At 45.5% G+C, this 16545-nt stretch overlaps 1 protein-coding gene across 2 annotated transcripts in view; it reads right to left on the reverse strand.

The window, feature by feature from the left end:
• The window catches only part of FMRFa (FMRFamide related propeptide), a 169397-nt gene that overhangs the window by 79318 nt on the left and 73534 nt on the right, over positions 1-16545 (reverse strand). The window contains exon 1 of one of the 2 annotated variants that reach the window (XM_077638785.1): positions 7715-8197. The exons of the other annotated variant lie outside the window; for it this stretch is intronic. The gene's annotated coding sequence lies outside the window, so the exon portion shown is untranslated. Of the gene's footprint in view, positions 1-7714; positions 8198-16545 lie in introns of those variants that run through there. 2 annotated transcript variants of the gene reach the window in all.

The following is a 16545-nucleotide window of genomic DNA, read 5'->3' on the forward strand; positions in this document are numbered from 1 at the left end:
GTTGCACGCCAGACTGAAACGGTCCGCACATGTGACAGGGAGATCCGCGCAGCGACGGTGGACATACGGAAGATTGGGTTAGAGTAACTCGATTTAGTCTTCCAACCTCGGGGTCGTTTCATTCCGCCTCTGCGTCGACTTGTTTACACGCATTCTTTCGGGTCGTAACGCCTGCTACATGCGACAAGTCAGCCTCGGACTCAGTTTCATGCGCCACACGTGTTGTCTTGCTCTCTTTTGATCGTGCATTTGTAGCCGGCAGCAAAAGAAGATGAAAACTTACATAACAGGGAACAACAACAACAGCAGCCCGGACACCCCTTGCTTCACACATGATGATTATGGAATTTTATGGCACAAGGGCATCTATGGCCAAAGAGCGACATGACACAAGGTATTTTCTTTTCCTCAAGGTGGGGTCAAACACCCATTTCCCAAGCATTTCACCCTAAATAAGCCGAGCACCAGGGCAGGGGAAAGATTGTACCCATTGTATCAGCGGTGGGATGCCCGGTGGCACTGGGGATCGAACCCCGCACCTCCCGCATGCGAGGCGGATGCTCAGCCACCTTGCTTAACACAGTAGGTGCATTTATTTCGGAAACCTTGTGGATCAAAATACCAAATACGGCATGTTAAGTGCACCACACTCTCGCGCTGTGCATTGAAGAGCGTCGTCTCCATCTACCTCCATGTGCTCCGTCCCGCGGCATCGTCTGCTCACCGTCGTCTTCTACGTGGCAGAAATCCGTGCTTTCGCTCCGATTCGAATGCAGTAAAAATTATCTGTAGTTTTTAAGACTTGCTACACTGGAAACACCTCTTACGTCGCAACGTTTGTGGTGATTTCAATTCCTATGTAACGTAATGTTTAACGTTACATCAACTGCTCATTTTGCGATATTTGCTTGTTAGATGCGTCGGAATTCATAGGCTTAGGCATCAGTGTCAAATTGTGAGGGAGCCTAATTCCACCATGCCGAAAAATTACATCCAAATTTCTCTTTCGCGCTGACACTTGACAAAAATCAGGGCATCCAAACAAAAGCATCCCCATTTGCTAAACTCCAAAGACTTGTTTCTTGAAAATATATTAATATATATTTAGCATAAAGGTCTCACTATAGAGGACAGAATCTGAAGGTTTTAGCTCAAGGCAACTGACTGACATCACCTCGAAGAGATAAATTTGCTTACCTCCTTGGCGTGGTCTATCCCATAAGAGATTCACTTACAGCGGAGCTGATGTACGGTGGTTATGTGCCCGCTTAGTTCTAAGCACTGTAACCTGAGGCACGACGAGAGCATAAGTATTGTATTGTTTAAGCGGAGCAGGTGTGACAAAAATAAATGAACCTCACTGTATCCAAAAATGCACCATATTGATATGTTTCCAGCACACATACTTTTGCAATATGACCATTGAGAACGACTTCTTTTTCTTTGCGAAACTGTGGATATCTGCTGCAAGTCCTTTCAAATGGCCGCCCAGCACTTTTTAATCAAAATACATGTAATAGTATGCGGCCACGATTGCTTCAGGCTCAAGCCTCCATTAATCTATAGGAAAAGGTAAAGGGGAAAATAAAGCAACCGCTAAAAGCTTTCCCCAAAAAATAATCAGAAACAGTCTCCGTTGTATTTAAGTGAAGGCTACACCGTCTCTTGCTTTTAAGTAGTGATGGCGTGCAAATGCTGCAAGAAAGATCTCAGTTCTACTGCCTGCATAATCTTTTCCGCTTGATCTCGACATGGTCTACGGCTTTTCCTTCTCCTTGAGATTCATTATGCTCGCCTCAACTCAGGCAATGACCCGTATGTCTGAAATGTTTGCCTAAATATACATGCATGTACCCCCGCATGGAAATTTTTCGAAAAGAGAGCTCTCTGCACATCAGTCTTTTACAGCAAGATGAATACCAAACCACCCAAAGATTCTAGCAAAATGAATTCAAAGAATTTTACATATTTCCAGAAATAAAGCGTTTTCGGGAATAATACTAGCTCTAATGATTAGTATTGCTTCAGTTGCAAAACCGCCAACAATACTTCGAATTTAACGCGGCGCAGTACAGCAGGGGACCCTATTGTCTATTTGAAGAGACTAGCGGAGAAGCAGATTAGAGGGTCAGAGGTAACAAAGCATAACTAAAAAAAGGATTATCGTCAGAAGACTGATTCGTTAGGCACGGCATTTGCCCATCTTCCACGCGCTGGGAGCTAAAAGCGAGATATAATAAAGGAAATAAAAAGCATGATTAGAATATTTGTGCACTGTTTAATATTTACCACCAACAGCGGCGTAGTAATCCCTGGCGCTATGCGAGACTAGAACCCCATTGTGACCTCATTCCTTTAAAGTAGCCACGCACGACCCTCCTCCGCCTCCCGCCTAAGCGGATTACAATTGATCAAAGCGCTCCAGCTGTGAGAACAGACGCAGGAAAGTATAATAAGCCTATGGCAACGAGTGTTCAGTGTGCAACGCTCGAAGTTAAATTCTAAACCAAACGAAAAAGAAACTCAGCCCCAATCAAGGAAAAGCCCGTGATCCTGTTTTGGTCGAGTAGAGAAACAAAAGAAGAGCCGAGCTTAGGCTATTTAGTAATCTCCGAGGATATATTCGCTAATCCATCCACCACGTCCTGGGTGCCTGCTAATCCCTTTCATTCAGGTCCACTCAAAGCGCTTTCATCTCAACTAGCGGTAATCCCAGATGATCGCGTTTACTCTGGATGGCTCGCACTGACCTGTCCAGTCCACAGCCATTCATTTCTTAGGTTTATGCACTTATCTCAGGAAAGTAACAGCCGCTGCAATGTTTGGGCCTATGCGAAAGGGATTAATGCGGGCGTGCATCGCACAAAATTCGTTTACATACGAAATGACGCCCAAAACAAGGAGCAGAAATCATTTTTGATAATTATAAATATTGCAGAAAAAAGTTAATTTCAAGAATAAATTTCTAAATATTGTCCTTGCCACAGACTAGAGTTCGTCGCTACTGGTACCGTGACAGGCTCATAAGGATGTCATCCTTAGAACTCTATTTTAAACGTACCCGAGTATTCTCCATTATCTAGTTCGTTGCCTTGGCTTGTAGACAGCCGAGTTGTTTTCGGTCGCTTTGATGTGTGGGAGGGTCTTCGAAGAGTTTGGGCATTCTAGATATGTTTTACATGGTCCACATACTTGTGTGTGCAAACATCAATATTGTGCTCCTGTTCTTATCGATGCATTCCAGGGTGCTGTCGACTGTTTTGTTCCTAATTTTTAACTACAGGTTCTTCACCGCTATTCCGGGTTTCGGTGGAAAATGTTACCCCCTCTCGATATCTTGGTATTCAGGAAGGGCACTATGTCCTCCCAAAGTGCAAGAGTTACAAACGCTCAGAAAAGAAAAGCGTAGAGCTTCCCTTTTCATACACCGTATCTGTTGGTCGTACAAACAGTTCCAGTGAGAAGTGCAGCAAAACAAATGCCATAAGAAAAACGGAGGAGGACACATACGATGCAGGGAAGTATTGACGCAGTTTCCGGCTTCAAATATACCGTGCCGAAAGAGGCAGCGCTGTTTCATGGCAATCTTCTCCTTTGTATTTTAGCTTCTCACCGGCGCTGTTAGTGTGGGAATGCATCAACCGGCGCGCTTCTCGATGTTTTTCTTCCAGTGCACAGGTAGTGTTTCGCGATGCACCTTTATCATCTGTAACCTGAGTGCTATTCATGTGCGCAAAAATGTCACATAAATGCAAAGCGTGCAAACCCCTAGAGCGACTTACTGCGTGAAGCGCCACTTAGTAGCGTTAAAAAAATTGCTTTCCAGTAAGATATGTCTGCGTTGTGGGCATGTATAGGAGGTGGAGATCTTCGAGTGAAATTGGTGCGAAAAAAAAAGCTTGCATATACGTAGTGAGCGAGAAGGGAAACGTCGATAGTACTTTTGAGCCTGATTTAAAATATTCTTCTTTTATGCCAAACAAGCAGCCAAACTTGCTAGCTAAAGGCCAGTACTTCTTTAATGCCTCCTAACTGATAAAATTATAGTGTAATTCATTATCGGTGCATTGGTTCCCAGAAGCATGTGCAGAGGACTAAATGTTGCAAGAGATAGCAGAAATTGGCCCTGAAAATCTTAGTTAATGAGCAGGTGACACAGAGGCCAATCTAGCTCGATAATTCAAGCATAAGTGGGTGACGCAAATCCTGATCACAGAATCGAACGGTGCAGTAGTTATTTACCTGCGTCCAGCTCTACAGAGCTCAGTTGATATAGTATGCTCTCATCGAACCCATATGCTACGGTTCGCTTAGTTCCCTGTCGTAAATGTTTCCACACGGCTTACCCGACACGACGGGACTGTGTCTGCTTATCTCTGCATATTGCCACCAGGTGTCTGTCGTAAGTGGGGCGTGCGTACGAGGATGTCACGTGTTCTATGGAAGCTGGATTGCTGCTTGTTGAGCAAGCCGTCTACACGCCGCCTGTTTGTCAAGAGCAGGCAGTAGATAGATAGAAATTTATTAGCCTCCTTTTGTATCGGGGTGGCGGCAAGTGTCACCTAGCCAATAATTCCTTCCTAGCGTGCTCAGTACCTTCGCATTAACTACCAATTTGCTTTACATTATTAAACTACTCCCTTCACATTCCCCGCCGATCCCCTTGTGGCCCCTTTCTTGTTTTTACATTTTGAAAGTTGAGCATGTCCTGGCTATTCCGAAACCTTAGAGCTTCGCGGATTTTCGCAGCGGCATCGTGCACCCTGGGTTCGAGGGTCTTAGAGTGGATAAGAATGTGTGCTATCGTTTCCTTGTCTTGCGTAAAGCCACAGCAAACGTGACCCGTCGCGTCAAATTTTTCCCAGTAAGATTTCATCTTGAAGCGCCCGGCCCTAGCCTCAAAAAGTAAATCACTCCCTACGGAATTGCCAAAAAAAGTTTTCCCTTTTAATCTTAGATTTAGCCGCCTATATAGCTCTAACATCATCTTATTCTTCTTTTTTGTTTCGCCAGTGAGCATTTCCTGCGGATCGTACTTTATGTTTCAAGATTGTCTTGCTATCGGTTTCTCCCCTTTGATACTTGTATTGATTAGAAAGCCATCTATTTAAGAGCCAGCAATGACAGCACCGTCTAGCGACGGACAATAGCCACATCAAAGCTTTGGATGCTACAGCTTCTGAAAGAAAGAATTTGTATCGGTTGTTCCTAGATCCATGACATAATTTGTGGGCAGGGAGGATATGGAAGGGTGCTGGTTCTTGGTATACGCTCTTTCTTTCCCATTATTCCCATTCTCTTTCCCCTCACCCTCAACGTGGAGCCCCGAGGTGATAAAAGTTTTCCTCTAGTGTGAGCGCGGCTAGCAGTTTGGCCTTTGAAAGCAAGCAAGCAAAGCAAGATATGACCTTCTAAAATCATGTGGTCTGCGTCGAAGAACGACGCACAAAACCTCGGTTCTTAAAGAAAAACAGAAACACTTGCATCTCAACCGTCCCCACATTATCGACTCCGTGTTCGCAATTTGCCGGTTCCATCCAAACAAAACAATCAAAGCGATCACCTCTGATCGTTTTGAGACTGAAATTTCAGTTTTCTGCTCTTAGTGCTCTTTGCTAGTTGCTTATTATGATTTCCAGCCGCCAAGCCATATGTGTGTCAGCGGCAACCAGGTTGGAGACCGCCCTGCAGCGCCTAATTTACAGCCTTGGAAGCTGATCTGGACTACAGGCGACACTTCAAGCAAATAGGAACGTCGCCACTCAGCCTACGCCGGCTCGTGATTTATGGGAGCCCGTCCGTATCGTCGGCTCGAGCAAACGCGCTGGGTTAATTAAGCGACGCACTCCCGACCGCTCTGTCAACACAGGAGGAACGAAGTGCGGGACGCTGCGACGCAAGGAAGGAAAGAGGACCGCTGAAGGTCCTCCTCTCTCTCTGCTCTCCTCTCCTCCCCCCGCCATCACTTTCTTTATCCTTGACGTTCTCCCATGGCGTGTGTCTCCGTCTAGTCGCTTAATTTCGCCGACTTGCGGATTTAAACTGTCCCTGTCGGCTACGTTATAAGGTCTCCCTGATCCCAGTGCCGTGACTTTGTCATCGCGGTCGAGATTTTCGCTGCGTTTGCTTTGATGGATCGCCGAGTCCCGTATGCGGGCTCTGTCAGCGTTTTCGGGAAATAGGGACAGCGGTTCCGACGGCGCACCTGATTGAACACTTTCTTTTGTACTGTTTTCGTTCTGGACGCTTGGAAAATTGAATTTCCTTTATACCTGGTCTATCCTAAAGAAGATATATGGTGGTGCTTGCAGTGGCAGGTACCGTTATGTATCGCTCCTAGTTGTGTTGCATGTGGATGCGAGCGTCATCACTGTACTGAGGGTCTCCTAGACATATGATGAAGATTATGGATTTTTATGGTGCAAGGGTATCTATGGCCAAAGAGCGCCATGACACAAGTTATTTTCGACTTCTCAAGGTGGGGTCAAAGACCAATTTCCCAAGAATTTCATCCTAAATAAGCCGAGCACCAGACCAGTGGGAAGCTTGTACCCGTTGTAACACAGGTGGGTACTCGGCGGCACTGGGGATCGAACCCCGCACCTCCCTCATGCGAGGCGGATGCCCAACCACACGGGTCCACCGCTGCGGCCACCCCTTAGACATATGGTTAGGTTTACTATGCAACCTTAGGAGTAAGAGCTGAACTGTAACCAAGCTTTAGAAGACAGCTTTTAATTGCCTTTCTAAAAATTTTCTTGCTGCCGCACCTTAATTTATACTGATAATAAAGAAAAAAAGGTGCTATTTAAACGCGGTAGCTTTCACTGCCGGCAATATTGACTTCAAATTAGAAAAAGTACTTTGTGGTTAATTATTGCAGGTAATAAGTAGCTGATATTTCATGCTGCTCTTGTGAATATATTGGTTGGGAATTTAGGAAGCGCCAGCACATTACTATAGGTGCCATTGCATGAATATGTTCGCCGAAGTCACTTCAACATAGCATTATATAAGCGATAATTCTACTAGGGAGTCCTCTTTTTCCTCGCGTAGTTGCCCAAAGCGGGTCCCGTTCTTCTGGTGAAAAGTCAAGCGTTTTATTCCGATGCTTCTGTGGAGTGTAGCATATCTTAAAAAGGAAATTTTAATATTCTTCACTGCCTCTTTTAATAAAATAAATATCTTTCCGCTCCTCGATCGCTCCAAAGAGTATTCAAAAATACTACCTTATCTAACATCGGATAATTCGCAGAACTTTATCTGCCTTGATGCAGTTCTACCTTGCTGCTGACGACACATTTCTTCCTGCTTCATGCTTCAGATCATTCCAGTTATATTAATGCGACTATATCTGTCGCTGTTATGTTCGGTACATACAATTTATTTTATTTTTATTTATTTCGAAATACTGCAGGCTAGCTTTGGCCCAAGCAGGAGACACATTGTTTTGCTAGAACGCACCACTAACCCTCTTCATATGAAGCAGCTTTTCCAGAATATGCACGAAATACCCCCCCCCCCCAAAAAAAAAAAAACACGGTTTAATTACTCCCGCGTCCACTGCGTCAGCACATTTTTCTCCAATTCTTCTTTCCTCGGGGAATGTATTTAAATGCAACGGCGCCAGGTAAGCGAAAGACGGATATATCCCTCAAAAGAGCGTCAGAAAAAGAGAGTAAAACTAAAAAAGAGAATGAAAGCAACGACTCACCGGTTGCAGAGGACTGGAGAGTATATACGCGACGGCCGTCTCCTCCACGAAGACGACAGCGAAAGATGGCGCGACGAAAAGCCAGCAATTGACAAAGAGCGTCAGAGATTCTTCGTTTCGATTTTCCGCCGGCGAAGATCGTCAGCGAAATTATAGATAAATAACTGAACGCGGGGGTGGCGCACACAAAACGAGCAAACTTCAGCGGGGATGAGGTTCGATGCGTGCGCAAGATTCGGTTTCGTTAAATTCGTTGGTTGTCGTCGTTCTTCACTTAAGGCGGGCTTCTCCGGCTTTCCTGGTGGTCCGTGAAGCCGCTTACGGGCGATAAAAAGGGCGCTCGCTTGCCGGCCTTCCTGACAGGTCCCGACTGGAACGCGAGCGCCGGGGTTTCTGATCCGCGTATCGCTCGGGTTGCTGCCTTTTGTGCGGCCCGGCCCGCTAGCCCGCCTTCTCGGCTTGCCGCACGAAAGTGCAACACTTCAATCGGGCCGTCGTACTCGCCGAGAAGAGGCGCCCGTGACGGGAGCCAAAGTCGTTACCAGCCCGCTTTCCGATTGGCTCCAACTCCCGCGGCAACGTCACACGAGCTGTGACGTCACATCCTCCGGCACTCAAGACAACGCACCGCGTTGTGAGCGGAATCAGGCTGATGTAATGCGCAGATTTCGCGCGCAGACGCCATCGCAAGGTGCAAGGGGGAAATGTGGAAAGCGACTCAGCAATGCCTAGTCTTACATGTGTACGGTCACGAAACGAACAAGCGCGAACAAAGAACGCTGCAAGGGGCAGTCGGAGATTCTTAATGGTCAATCCTTCGGTATGACGTCATCTTTTCATGAGGTTACGTCATAACCGGCACTTATGCGAAGGCAGTTCGGAGGCGGTACCACAAAGCGAGGAGTTTCTACGCCTGGAGCTGCACAAACAACGAGACAAGGTTTATGAGCATCTAGGAGTTCCAGGGCGGAACGCGTCTCGCGACCATGTGGACCAACGTTCTGGTTTCCCCTAAACCCTTGCAAGAGCAGTTGAAACCGCCAGCAATGGCTCCGCTCTGTCTATGCGCAAACAAATAGGAACAATGGGTCGGGTGCGAAAAAGCGTTCCGCACTGGAGGCGGTAAAACCCATGCGCCAAGTTTTCTCTCGACGCCTCATGTGACCCATAGGTTTTGTACCCTTACTTTTGATTGCGTTCTGTTTTTCGCGGCGTAATGTTTGCTGGGGGATTTCACGAGTGTGCTTACATGCGGAAGGCTTGTGGATTCCCGTTGGGAGCTATTTTTTTGCGCCAGGAAGATCCATTATGACTGCTTAACCTTTGCCTTTTTCACCCCTTTGCTCGTGCCGCGCTTGCTGTCCAAGTTGCAAGTGTGACGTCATGATCTTCGCGCAATTGTCCCAAAGGGCTCGTCGCGCTCCTAAGAAATTCTTTCTTTTCTATATTTAGTCCGCAGCGGGTAACTAGGAGTTAACATAAACTGAATTATTCGAACCCCATAAACTGCATTATTCACACCCCAGGCCTATTTATACACGAAGGAAAGCCGCCAGATAGAATTATAAAAAGAAGGAAGCGCACGTACAGTGATCCATAGACCTGTCTAGGACGCTCGAACGGCGCAACGGGCAGTACACATCCGTCATATACGTGATCCACATTTACATTTACATCCTAATTTACGTGTGGCCTAGGGCTCGAATCAAGGCCTTGCCATCCATGCTCATTCCCAAAGATCTTTTTTAAAGTCCTCATGCCTTTGAAAACAAAATACCGGGTTGGGCAGGCTTCGGCAACTATCGTAAATGCACAACAGCACGCGCCCCTCCCTCGCTGTAGGCAAGTGTGTAGACGATGACACACAACCCCCAAAATAACACCCGGAAATGTAGAAATTTCTCATAAATTAGAGCAGCGGTGTCCCTGAAGAGCCAGCTAAATTGAGTCAATTCTGTTTTGCCGCCTGCTTGCTTTCGCCGTGAATTGGTTATGAGGGGAAAGCACGTTAGGAAAACAGCTGTACTAGTAGAAAGCCGGCAATTAACGTATTACTGTCACTAGCTCCAGCTTAACGCTATTCGTGACATTTGATTTGGTTATGAGGGGAAAGCACGTTAGGAAAACAGCTGTACTAGTAGAAAGCCGGCAATTAACGTATTACTGTCACTAGCTCCAGCTTAACGCTATTCGTGACATTTTAACAGGAACGCCTAGCGAAGTGCAATTTCATAAAAATTATATAGAAACAACAAAAAAAAAACATCCAGAATCCCTTCGCTGCCTAACAGCGCCGAATGGACAATCACAACCATTCCATTCCATGTGATAGCGTCTGCTCGACGACCAACGTGGGCAAGGCCTAGTGGCTAACCCATGAGCTGGGAGCTTTAGGTAATGTTGACTTGCGCCAGGAGACAGCACTCAGAAGGCGCGCTGTAACACCGAAAACATCGATTTAAACCATATCGACTGAAACATCTCTTGTACAAGACAGTCATCCTTTTACCTTTATAGCGAACAACCTATGGCAGGCATTAGTCTTCCAAAACTGTTAAAACTGCTACTAAAAAAGGCCTTTGACGTCATGCTCTGTGGGTGTGTAACAACTTTTTTTTTAAGCACTGACCTCATCTCTGAAGCCTTTCTGGGCAGCGAACGCCAACATCCCACATTTATCCAGCGAGGAGACCTGCTTCAACGTGCTACTCGAAACAAACGCAAAAGATAGCACCGCTTTCACGTTTATAGGGCTGTAAAAGACGAGGCCCTGCGTTCCTCTTCCCAGAGCCTCTGTGTGTGCTCACCTTTACTGTCCCGAACGGCTTGCGGCCATAAACGCAACTATTTCTGGGACAAGAAAAGCACAAGAAACAACGAGTAACTTTGGAATGTGGGCCGTACCGGGATTCGCCGCTTGGGTGGCACTCATTTTGCACGAGTCCTTTCTTCCTTGACCACCATTCTTCATTAAATTGCTTTGATCGAGAATTTTTCGCATCGTTCTAATGGATTTTAATGAGAGTCCGTTTTTTGTGAAAGCATAAAAGGAGGAAGAGTTCCAAAGCCATAATTGGCGACATAATTGAGGAGATAGTAGGAAATATGCACCAAGCTGAATGCCATTGTCTCCCAGGTAATTGGAACTACTGTCCCGCAAAGAAGACTCCTTGCGGTCGCGCCTTATTATGACGACTATGCGTTTATAAACCGAGTCAAATACAACACCGCTGAACATCGGCCACAATGTGCAACTAACAGTCCTTTAGTATACTGAGGTACTTTTACAAACTTCCTTACAGCGTTGTTAGCAAAGTGAAGATTTCGTGTGTCCACAAACTTTGTAACAACAGTACTGCCGAAAAGCTTTCCAAGTCATTTTTTTAAAGTGAGGGCTTGGCTTTTAGCAACATTTTTTTGTAATATGATTAAAAAAACTTCTAGCATACTGAAGTAATGTTATGACGACTCTCACAAATTTTTCGTGCTCTCTGAAGAACATTGTTTTCTTGTATTTATATTTACCTCGACGTTGTGAAAATCCTTCCGCGATACCAAAATACGGCAGAAAGATACTTCGACATTCATTGCGTTTTTACAGGCAAGCTGCTCGTTAGACAGGCTCGATTTTATTTACAGAAAAAAATTCCTGTTTTTCACCCCTTTGATGCAGTGGATCCATATACTTGACATGATCGAGAACAAAAGATTGTCAGAAGAAATTCAAGTTTCCACACTTGAAATAAAAAGAATGCTTTGACCTGTGCTATGTCTCTTGGTGTGCAAGAAAACAAACGCGGTCAAAGTGCACAATACAGCCGCGAAAAAATTGGTTGAAAGAAATGACCAACAACCAAGAAAAACAATATCCAGAAAAAAAAACATTCTAAGTTGACCGCTGCAATTATTTTTGTCAAGTGACCATTGTTGCACACCTTGGCGTCCTTTTAAATATTTCACGGTTCCCTATTTGCGAACACGGCGTCGTTTTCAGCTGGTTGCAATGGGTTATTGCGTGCTGGAAACAGATTCATGGCGTCAATCGATCAAGCCACTTTCCACGCACGCGCTGTCAGTCGATCCTGAACACCTCGGATAGGCGCTTATGTTATCTTCCACGATACAATGAATCAAAACTAGCCCGCAGGGAACCTTTTTTATCATTCGTGGCCACTGGCGATTGTCTCCTCCGCCTACCGTAGCTATTTTATGGCGCAGCCAAAATATATTAATAGATACGATCAAACAACTATGGGGCAGAAACTTAGAGGCTAATGAAAAGGGTTCAGATTAAGTTAAACACAATGCAGCCAGCTATGGAAAGAAAAATGATAGGTGTAACGTTGAGACCGGAAGCGGGCAGAGTGGGTGAGGGAACAAACGCGTGTTAATGACATCCTAGTCGAAATCAAGAGGAAGAAATGGCAGGGCATGTAATGCAAAGGAAAGATAACCGCTGGTCTTTAAGGGTAAGGGAGTAGATTCCAAGTGAAGGCAAGCGTAGCAGGGGGCGGCAGAAGGTTAGGTGGGCGGATGAGATTGGGAAGTCTGCAGGCAAAGGGTGGATGCAGCTGGCAAAGGACAGGATTAATTGGAGAGACATGGGAGAGGCCTTTGCCACGCAGTGGGTGTAGTAAGGTTGGTGATGATGATGGCGATAAAGCAAGCATATCCAAACGACGGGGTCAGCAAACGCCGCTGGCGCATCTTCGTAGGCTCCCCCGTAGACTCCGCAGTTTCCTGTAGGTGCAACCATGCACGAGACCAGTGTTGCCCCGTGGCAGTCACATGGCGAGGCCTTGAATTTTTTTTTGCTTTTTCTATCATTGCTTCTGGACGTGCGGACGAGGTGAGAGAGGCACCACATTTGAAGGCGACGAAACAAGGTTGTGCCGAGCCCCAAAGTGTGCCGCTCCGTCACAGCACATTGAAGATACCCAGGTTAAAAACGCGTCGATTTTTTCTACCGTTACAATCTATACAGCATGCACCGACGAGGTTGACAGTACAATTTATGAAGTACCTCCCCGAAGGTTTGCACAGATGTGCTCTTTGAAAGCATAGAAAACGAATGATACGAGTTGACACTAATTTTTGAAAAGCCGTGCTTGCGCATAATTTTTTTGAATGCCGCGTCCTCCCTTGAAAATATATTTAGCATACACTGCCGTGGTTGAAAAAAAAACCTTTTTTTTTTCTGGAGCGCTTCCCGGAAAGTTTCTAAAATTATATCCTTCAGTAAGAGAGGACCAGCGATAAGAATCGACACTTTTACTTTTGAAAACCAGTTTTGGCTATCTTATTAATTCAATGCCACGCTCCTCTTTCAAGAGCACGTTTTAAAGCTTATGTACTACCTTCCTCATGTGTCTCGGTTTCCAAGGTTCCCGGTTAGTTGAAATAGGCAGTCGCAGTGCATGCCGCAGTAATACACCTCTCGAATGTCATTTTTTTATATACCGCCCCTGCTTAAAATACGGAATAAAATCACAATTTGCACAATTGATACAATAAACATCAGTACCTGGCTCTTAAATATGTTAGATTTCTAATAAGCGGGACTACTTCGAAAACGTCGAGCATATTTTGCCATCGGAGTACACTGACATCGTCTATAAGAAGTGTGAGATTACACGTCGAAGAATCGCAGCGTGTACGTTACAAGGCAGGCCGCCAGCATTCGGTTAGATAGCGCTATCTGCAGAATTACCACAGAAAACCAGGTACGGTCTTACACTACGGCGGCTTATCACGTCGGCGACTAACGTGCACTGGCCGCAGGATCTACAGCGGTCTGATGATTTAAGGCAAACACGCTTGCTTATCCGGTTTGTAACAGGTTCCTTTCATGCCTCCCATCGATTGGCGGCAGGCGGTTTCGCGATTCAAATAAAAGAGGCCAGCCGCTCTCGAAGGCGGGCGAACGCGTATTGTCGGAAAAAAAAAATACACGCTCAGACAATCCACTTGACGCGGTCTCTTGCCAGAAGTGTGCGGGATGTTATCGCTGGCTTACTTCGTAGATATATTAGCGCAACACTTGGAAGCTTCACGCCTGTCCAGATAAGCTGTTCTACAGTATGGAGAGCGTAGATTATTGTGTACTTTTCACTTCTAGAATATTCGGCTTGTTATTCGTGCCCTTGATATGGTGTATTGTGTTTCTCGTCTCAAAGCGATATCGGTACAGTGGACGCCGCCGTGAAGAGCTCCGGAATAATTCCGACCACCTGCGGTTATTTAACGTTCACTGGCATCGCACAGTACACGGGCACCTTGCGTTTTGCCTCTGTAGAAACGCAACCTCCTTCCTGAGCTATTTGACCACTGAGTTACCGCCCCAGGGCTTGTGCTATTTGAAAGAAATTCACAGAAGTATTTTCATTTCCATTAAAAGACAACCTAGGTTAAAGCAAATGTTACCGGGATTTTTCGGAATATTTAAGCTCTTCTGCGAGATTATGTACAAGTGCAACCTTTGCGCTTCGTGAAATAATTTTATGTCCATTCTATCCATTTGACTAACTGATGTTCAAAAAATAGCACAAACAAATGCTGCCAATTGGGAGAGTATTTAGCATAACAAAGCCTCAAATTTACAAGTACGAGAAGGCAGTGCCAGTTACATGCGCAAGACTGTGGAAAGTGCTGGTCTTTTGGGTCGCAAAGCATTATTCTGCACGGCATACTAACTAATGGCCAGCACGAATAGAATGAATCACTGTTGGACAGAAGAGAACGCGTTGTCGAAAGTACACCGACTCTGGACGCAGTTCTAGGGAGATTCGCTAAACATATGTTTTTTTTTTCGTACACTGAACAGCTATGTCCCGTTTGCGAGAACACAGGTTGCTTATTTGATGATGCGCAAAGGATGTTAAATCAAACCGCGCTGAGTTTATTTGGCTTCGCGACTACGAGAGATGGCAGTCATCAACGGGACTGCTAATTGATGCAGTTTTCACCGCCTGTTTAGGGCCAAGTGGTCGCATACTCGCCTGATGCTGTAAGCTAACACACGCATTGCGCAATAAGGCACCTCGGTCTCCAGAAACAACAAAAAACCTAATCATCGATGTTATTGTTCAGCTATATGCCATGAGAATATCTCTGATGAATATTCGCCGATTACAATAAAGTCGTCATTTGGCTTTGCGGCTGCACATATACGTCAACTCAATAGATATGAGACAGAACGGTAGAACGCTCACTGTTACCAGATGTGAGTGCTGCTTAGGTAACGCCTATTATCGCCTAAAAAGGTCCAGACGCCTCGCGCACCAGTCCGCCAAGAACTGTTTTGTACGCAATGGGGGTATATCCTAGCAATGATTCGGTTACGAAACGCCCTTTATGTGCAAACATCTGCAAATATGCGGAACGAGGCAGAAACAAAGCAGCTTCACCGTCTTCTTCTATGTCTACCATTTTTAGCTTGCGGATAATACCTCCATATTGCATTCGGTGCAATGGCTCCAGCTGACCAGTGAACCCGACGAACAGGTGAGCGACCAAAACACCCACAACTATTGGAGCAAACACAAAGGTGCGCAAAAGGCGCATTGTTTGCCACCACAGCGGCTCCTATCCAGTTCGGAATCTACCCGAAGAGGCCCCCCCGCCACGCGCCGAGTTTGGAGGTGCGAAGATCGGAATGGACCTGTTACGTGTACCGCTGCGGAAAGCGACGATATGCGCTACAGCGAAACGCCTACGCTGTCCCGTGCCTTCATCCTGTCTTTATATTGGCTGGGGCGGACCACTGTTGTTCACCCTTCAACCTTCTACTGACTGGAATATTAGGCCCAGTCGGAATATTAGATTGGGCTGCACCTATGTTATGGTGCCTCATTTTTACGTTGTTTTTTTATCTTTCATATTCGCCTTGTTTCTGAAGAGATTAAAAACTTTTCCAAGCTGGAATTTCTGCTTGTCCATTCGGAATGTCAACGGCAGTGTTGTGACGGAACCAGTCCCTAAGTTATTAAGGTCTCTGAACTTGACGCCAAGTGCAGAGATTTGCTCGTAATTCACTGCCACTTATTTCTCTCGCTGCGTTAGGTTTTTTCGGTGATTGCCAAAGTAACATTACAATTTCACTTTCGTCATTCCCGGAATTAGGCTCTCGTCGGTCTCGTCATGTAGCGCCCCTATAAGGTGTGTGGTCTTAAGAGACTCCTGACTTCTGCATATTGTTCGACTACGGATCTGAAGCGCTGATGCCACAATACAGCAGAAAGATAGAAGACAATTATCTTGAAGTGAGTATTGTCGGCGACTTTCCTGCCTCTCTGAAGGGAAAGCGCGCTAAGATGTATGTGCAAGATAACTGCCTTGTGTAATCTATTAGTAAAAGACACCCAATCCTATCTATTGTTCTAATTTAGCTCTGTAGCGAATATCACGAAACTTCTGAGAAGGTATATCTAAGAATTCAAAGGTAACTCTTCCGTGGACGAATATTTCGCAGGCACAAGTGCCAGTAGTAAATTAATTATTCACTGTATTCAAACAGTAAAACTGGAATGAATTATTCACATGAAGCTGCAGTGAAACAAAAACTGAAATTTCTTCCGGCTGCTCAGAATTCCGACTTAATTAACTGCATGCAGAAAGGTGGCCTTGTGAAGTTTTGGTCTGAGCTTTCAGGCAATTTTAAACACTATCAGTTCAAACCCGTGCTGCTCTTACGGAAGTGGTAGCTACATGCACTGTGTAAAATATAAATTTTTCACTGCCGACAATACACAGAACTTTTATTTTTTTTAATTCAAGGTTACTAACGAAAGGCGGACGCTCATGAAAAAGCAATCTTAGCGCTTGAATGCTAT

The sequence above is a fragment of the Amblyomma americanum genome, chromosome 9 (genome assembly GCF_052857255.1).
Source record: "Amblyomma americanum isolate KBUSLIRL-KWMA chromosome 9, ASM5285725v1, whole genome shotgun sequence".
Taxonomy (NCBI): domain Eukaryota; kingdom Metazoa; phylum Arthropoda; class Arachnida; order Ixodida; family Ixodidae; genus Amblyomma; species Amblyomma americanum.